Consider the following 7,559-nt stretch of genomic DNA (forward strand, 5'->3'; position numbering starts at 1 on the left):
TTTATAGGGGTGGGAGTAAGTACACACAGTGTCTCTGCTCCCAGCCCACCTCGGTATTTCTGCCGCAGCTGCCAACTTGCTATTCAATCCAAAGTAGTATGTGTTTTAGGTGAAATATTTACTCCCTCTTCCACAAGAAGCAAGAGTGATTTGCTGTAATGTCACAAAAACAGCAGCCTACAAAAGACTAAAGCCCATGCACGGGACATATTTGCCAAGGAGGGATTAAAAAAAAAAAAAAAAAAAAGTCCCATAAGCTGGCCAGGGCTTGCTGAAGGGCCAAACCCCTGAGAGCTTCAGCCTCTTCTGCAGATGCAGAGGTAACATTTGCCTCAGTTGACTCATTTTGATTCAGTTAAGGCTGAGAAACTCACTGGAAGTTGTAAAAGCAGTAAGTCTGCTGCTGTCTTCCTCCAAACACGGGATCTCAGGTGAGAGCTTGGCTAAAACACAGGTTTGGGCGCCTTCCCCTGCTTACCCTGGCCCCAGGGACCAGAGCTGAAGAAGAACCTGCACTGATTTTAAATTTGTTCATATGACCAATGTCAGACCTCTTATTTTTGTGTATGAAAACTTTATTTAAAGACTCTGCCATTTTGAGAAGTCCTACTATTTGAAATCTACTCCACACATTTCAACTGCAGAAAGCCTGGAACAGGTACCAGATATGAACAACTCCAGTCTAATCAGTCACCTTCTCCTATTTGCTGTAAAAAAGTCATAAGAAAACAGGAAATACTGTAAAACCTTTCTTATCCTGCCTCTGCTTAGAGCAGAGCCATATTTTAATAACTATTAATTGTGAAACTGCTTACCTATGAAGAGATTTTCAAATAAATCATTACTCAATTTTCTGATCCACTGGAGATAAGCCACTTAAAACTCTTTACAATAGGGGACAAAAGAGGAAGGTTAGTAATGCAACAAGAAAAAAAAACAACCACCCACACATTTTTAAACACAAGTTCACGTCTAGCTGAGAAGCAGTAAGAGTCCCTACCATATATTCTGTGCTAGAAGTTATTTGCTAATTCCAGGCACAGGGGTCAAAATGAATGCCAGCTATAAATTTAACTATCAGGCAGCAGGGGACAAAGACAAATCTAAATGACAGGACCATTCTAGATCAAAGAATCAGACTGGAGGCCCAAAATACAGGAGACAAAACTGGTGTTAAAGCAAAACAAACAAACAAAAAAACCCACTACATCAAAATCGTGATTTGTTTTTCACAGCCGAAGTCTGTTGCAGAAACAGAGGTTCAAAGGGTTGTCTCTCTCTAGAAACAAAAAGCCGCATACATTTGGGGACACAACAAAAAAGATAGTAACAAAAACTTTTAAACCAATGACAACTTTAACTTCCACATTCTAGGATATCCCAAGGTGTCTGTGGCTACACACACAGCAGTTACTGTGAAAAGTGCCCACATCTGCGAGTCAGGCTGAATCTCTCTCATTTCACTCATCCATTTGTTTTTTATTTGAAATACTTTCATATTTTCTCCCTCAAAATTATCGATCAAAATACATTCCTTCAGTTTCTTCTATTGAACAGACTGCCTATTGATAAAATCAGTATATCCAAACACATGGGCCTGATGTCATCTTTCTCCAGGTCAACTTAAAATACCCAATTTTTCATTTACTTAAGAGAGACATGTGGCTTGATATGATTAAGCTATTGCAGTACCTAAACCACCCCCCCAAAACAAAAATAAAGAGCAGCTCCATTCATTTCATTGGGGGAAAACATGACATCATGTCCCATTCAGGTAAGCAAGAATATGACAAATCTTGCCCCAGTGAACCGTATCGTTAACTGCAATGGTACTCCCAGCTTCCTCATCTATTAGGAAAATGAGGGGTAAAAATCATGTGTTCAGCACAACAGAGACAGCTCAAACTGCTATTTTCAATAATAAAGGAACAAATTCCTACCGGGCTGATAGAAAGAAAAACACATCTCTTCTACATCTCAAAAATCAAATTAAATTATTTATTACTGTAACACAGCAGAAGAATTGTTTGATTACCCCACAAGGAAGAAAAAAAAAACTACAATTGCCTAGAAGGCAAAAAATACGATTCTGCTTCTTTATACTATCTCTAGTAATTCTTATGTCATTCCCTGTATATTCCATATATATCCATTCTCCATTGCCATTCCCTTCCCCTTTAAAAAGGGGGCACAAGAAGATAACGTGCAAAATTGCAACTGAAAAATGTCTAGCACACTGACAAGCAAAAGGACAGGCCACCTATCAGATGTATATGCAGTGATGGATAAATTGAGGTTTCACGTTTCCTCTTCCCTTCTCTCAGCATCATTTTTTCAGCCCTTTCACATCACAAATGCAACATCCATCTGTCCCTCTGAAATAAATGGCGAAAGGGTAACACTGACCATTAAACACACACACACAAACACACACGCTTCAAAAAAAGACATTTTCATCTAAATACTTACAAGGATTAAGATTTCCTATGTGATGCTCCATTTTCTTGTTTTAAAAAGATGGAAGGCAAAAAAAAAAAAAAAAGGAAGCGTTGCAAAATAAAAGGAAATTCCACCCACACAATCCTGCAGCCTGCTGCAAAGAAGCACAGAAGCGTGCTGACGTCACGGATTCATGAATGGATGTAAATCGGGCTGTTTCGAGATTCGGCGGCGCTGGCTGGGGCTGCGCACCGCGAGAGAGAGAGAGGGGAGCAGGGGGGCAGCCAATCCACGCAGGCACCGCCAGCCGCCTTCTGCCAGCAAAAATCTGGGCACCAAACAGCCCGAGCCCACCACCGAGCCGCCCCGAAACGCGGGGCTCCCCCGCCAGCTGGGAAGGCTGCGCGCCTCTCTACTACGTGCGCGAGGCAGGGGAGAGGACGCGGAAAACAATTTGTTCGTAACTGAAGTGAAGCTGTTGGGTAAAATGGCATCACTGCTGCCATTCCGCGGCGAGGACCGGGTGAGGACATCCTCTAATGCCTTCAAGTCATTGCTCCGGCGAGTTTCTGCCCCTGTGTACAGCTTGGATAACAACAGCATATCAAATAACAGCCATCTGTCATATGAATCAAATGTATTTAGTAATCAGAAAAGGAGTTTATCATCTCTCTGGCTTCTGTCAGGATTACAAACCCTGGGTATTATTATTAAAATAACTAAGTATAAGCATGTACTGGAAGGAAGCTGCAGGGAGAACAATAGGAGGCTTGTATTTGATTAGTGATGCAAAAGCACCAACAAAATAAAAATAGGAGCACTAACAAAATCACGCATTCAGCTCTCATCAAACATTCCCAACAGCGGGCAGACAAGCTCACAACGTCAGAAACATTCAGAAACAAAAATCGGAGCACGCGTAGTTTCACACTTGAGACTACGTAATGAACAGTGGGCACAACATTCATGTATCACAGCCTACCAGCCATTTTCATTTCATTTTCAAATCCATGCCAATGAATATACTTAATTCCGCATACCAGATGCAAGGGCGCAGGGCGTCATTTTGGACGCCCAAATAGATAACAATGTCCTGGTGAACACATGCAAGAGTGGCTATGATTAACTTTGATCCGGACAGAGGAAGAGCACAAGTTTTGCCTTTTTTTTGTATCTTTGAAATATGAGGGAAGGAGTGGAGGGATGAGCATAACCAGGAATTAAGGTCAAGGTTTCAAGGAAAACCTGGGCTGTAAGCTATGCAATTATACCATCTCAGGGTTTACCAGGATTCATCAATCTGATCTCTAAAACTCCTTCTAAACAATTTGTATCCTCCAAATTATTAAGAGCCAGAATTTCCATATTTTCACCACCCCTTTTCCTAGCAAGTAGGAAGCAATTATGCAAAAATAGAATGTCCCAAAACATACTCTGGTGGAGCACATCTTAAGAGAATCACACCTTTCCTTATGGAAACTGGCTAACATCCCAAAATAAACCAGGACTGGATGTAACAACAATGCGGATCTGGGTTTAGAAAACAAGGATTTAGTGCTACTTGATATCATGTGAGCCAGCACCACTGATACTAGCTTGTGTGGAGGGAGGAGAAGGGCAGGATGCAAAAGCCTTTCTGGAAGCTAATACAGCCACACCTACAGAGACAATACTTACCTAAAAATGTACTGATATGAGGGGATAGGAAGGCATTTGCATGTATTAAGACAGTAATTTTTTTTTTTTAATGCATCTTTGACATGGAGCAAGGAACGGACAGCCAGGGCAGTACAGCCAGTTCTTCTCTTCTCCAGTTCCGTCATGCCAAAAGACACCATTGGGGAGTCAATGGACTCCTACATCTGCTGCTCAGCACATCTTTGTCTCTTAGTTGTACCATAGCATATTATTAGATACTATCACTCCAGCAAAGAGTTGCAATGATAGGAAAGTATTAGTATCCTCTGAATTTCAACAGCAGCCATAATAAATTGAGCTTTGATTTTGGACTTTGGTTGTTGAATTGAGCTTTATAAAGCTGGCCAGAGAAAATTAAAATTAATGCAAATTTCTTGTTATCTACTTTCAAGATCAAAGACAGTGCAGGTTAACTTTTACCGAAGAAATATCTACTCTTTAAGAGCTAAAAGTCACAAAATACAAATCATGAGATTTCTACCCAGACAATGCAACCGCTACAGATTGAGTGCTACTATACAGAAGGAGAAGCAGGAGTGGAGGTATAGTGAGACACATGTCTTCAAAGGGATCACTTCACGTCACGATTTCAAACCCCAGTTGCATCAGGTTACTTAGTTCGGAGGCCCTGCTCTGACTCGCTGCCTTCCCTTCCCCTTCAGAGCCCAACACTCTGCCTTACAGACGACCTCTGCACCATGGTACGAAAACAACAGCTTCCAGATTTCCCTGGCATTTTCAAAACAGCAACAAAAATGGTAATTTACTCTCTTACCCTAAAGCAAAAAGGGATAAATTCAGGAACTAGAAGGGGGAGCACAGTACCACATGCAAGAAGTGGAAGAAAAGGAGAAATATTGCTATAGAACGAGAAAAGTCAGAATAAAAATAGAAAGGAAAATAATTTTCAGAGGTTTCCAAGGGTTAATTGCAGTGACATTTACACCCAGCAGGGAAAATAAGTGGGAACAAAACCCCAGGAAGACTCCAGTAGAGGAAAAGAGCTTGCACGTACAACTTAAGATTTTCTTCTCCATGGTGACTTGGTTCAGCATACCAATGCTCAATTTCATCTACGTCTCAAAAGCTCAGATTAAAATTTTCAAACACAAAGGTGCTGAATTTAAAATGCAAGATAACTACCTTAACTCATTATGAAAAAGAAAAACCAACCATCGGCCTAAAATTGATGGCTGTTAGAAGATTATGTTGGTAGCCAAACAACAGCATTAGAAAACAGGATGGCTGCAACCAGTTACATATTTTAATAGTACACATTACATTTTGATGTAAAGGTGAGAAACTAAGTTGATCAATATTAGAAGGAGAAATTATTTTCCTCCTTCTCATTCAGACAAAAACACTGGTAACAGCAGGGAAACCTGTGAAGTATCAGATTCTCAAACACAATTCTACAGATAAGTTTAGTTCAGTATTAATGTGAAAACAGAAAAAAAAAATGTACAAAGTACAACAAGGGTGTAAGATATTAAAAACCCCCCAAAGTTCATAAGGGAGCACACAAGTGCTATTAAAAAGTTCACAGGTAGCAGGATTTCTGAAAGGATATATGAGTAACTAAGTAACTAGACCTAGCAGGCAAAACTGGTGGTAATGGGTGCAAAAGGGAAAGCTAGAAGTATTTAAAAAATATCTGTTCGCCATATTTGAAAAAGACAAGATAATTAAGTACTTTCAAGCCAATTAGTAACTAATAGGAATGTTATACAGCATCTGCTAGGCATAACATTTCAAGCTGGCACATCATACTAGTTTAAGCCCAGCCCTAAAATAATCATTTAACAAGTTCTCCAATCCTGTGACCTTCAATTTTAATAAATTGGAAAACTACTAATATTGCAGAAGACTGAGAACAATATTATGCCAATATTCAAAAATAGCATACGTTTGCTTTTTATAGGCCTTAGTAACTCGACACTGATCTTGGACTAAAATCCTAATACAACCTTTGATTGGAAAGGATGGTTCTGCTGCATCGGACCAAAGGCTCATTCATCCCAGTGTCCCGTCCCTGACGGTGGCCAGTTACAGACACACAGGGAAGCAGAAAATCAAAGCGAATACCTAACACTTCTTGTGGCATATTCCACTAACAAAAGCAGAAAATTAGAAAAGAGATGAAAGTGACTTAAAGGCTAATTTCATAATTATACATCAATGAGGCTGTTTATAAATCTACTCGGCACACACTTGGAGGTACAAGAGGAACTCCATTGTGAAAACTTTCTACCTGGATGAATAAATAGGTGAAGTAAAAGAGCAAATGATTCTCTAACAGGAGAACGCCTAAGTAAATATTTGCATAGATAAGACAGCTAGAGGGACATTTCATTGTCAAGTTCTAAAATCTGTGAAATCTTTGATCCACTCTTCCAACCCTGTAGGCATACATTCCTCTTCCGAATGTCCTAATCTTCACCAGTGGGGTGGGTGACAGGAGGGAAGAAAAAAAATCATACTTAAACCATCAGTTCTTCAGGCTTTTAACCAGAATCTCCCCAGATCTGAGACTTTGAGAAGTCCTTCCTGCAAAGGCAGGTGAACAGGACTGCAATTTGACAGGACCAGAGCCAAGAGCTGGGAGCCAAGAAGTGTGACCGAAAGAAAAAAAGTCACTCAAAGAGAAAAAGCCCAAAAGCGGTACATGTGCAATGCCATGAGAACAGGTGAGCTGCAATTTGAGTTAGGGACCCTAATTACAAGCCCTGTTTTGTAAGGGAGTCTGTTTACAGCGGGACAGCCACAGTGATTTCGGAGATTTCTCAGATTTCAGTTCCTGCCTCGCTGCTCTTGTGTCAGCTGCTGAGCCATCACGGCACAGAGCCCGTAGCTAGAAGATGAGCCCCCTCCGATTAAGGTGTTGCCTTTGGGGTAGGATGAATCTAGGGTGTACATTTTGGTGACCAAGTTGCTGCTACACAGGCAATAGGGCTATCCCTGGAACAAGGCTCAGACACTCTCAGATCAGAAACATCAGAGCTGCCTCTGCTCACAAAACAGCATCATTAGTGAGCCATGGTGAGACGTTTAGATCTGCTTAAAAATGAAAGCAGAGAGCTGGAGATGGCTACAAACTCATACATACGTAATACCCTGAGAGAAAGCTACCCATATTTTCAAGTGTCTACCCAAAAGCTGTTCAAACAAACTCACGGACACTTGTACCACCACTGTACAGTCTTCAAATGAAAGTGCTACCAACTTCTGCTACCAAAGTGAGGCTTCTTACAGCAAAACCATCTTCCATACAGTTGCCAGTTGTTTTTTGACTGAGTGTGCTCTGCAAGATATGGTGGGTAGGAGTACATAAGACTATATGATGACTTCCTTTGACCTTGTATTGCCTTCAACAATACTCCAGGAACTGAAGAAAAAAAAAAAAAAAAAAAAAAAAAACCAAA

General features: G+C 40.7%; 1 protein-coding gene across 1 annotated transcript in view; it reads right to left on the reverse strand.

Annotated features, from left to right (window-relative positions):
* Positions 1-2,535, reverse strand: part of MAP3K12 (mitogen-activated protein kinase kinase kinase 12) — a gene marked incomplete at its 3' end in the record, with an annotated part of 25,541 nt that extends 23,006 nt beyond the window's left edge. The window contains exon 1 of the mRNA XM_009575176.1: positions 2,470-2,535. The remainder of the gene's footprint in view (positions 1-2,469) is intronic.
* Positions 2,536-7,559: the final 5,024 nt, after the last annotated feature.

Source organism: Fulmarus glacialis, unplaced genomic scaffold (genome assembly GCF_000690835.1).
Source record: "Fulmarus glacialis isolate BGI_N327 unplaced genomic scaffold, ASM69083v1 scaffold10683, whole genome shotgun sequence".
In the NCBI taxonomy this organism is placed as follows: domain Eukaryota; kingdom Metazoa; phylum Chordata; class Aves; order Procellariiformes; family Procellariidae; genus Fulmarus; species Fulmarus glacialis.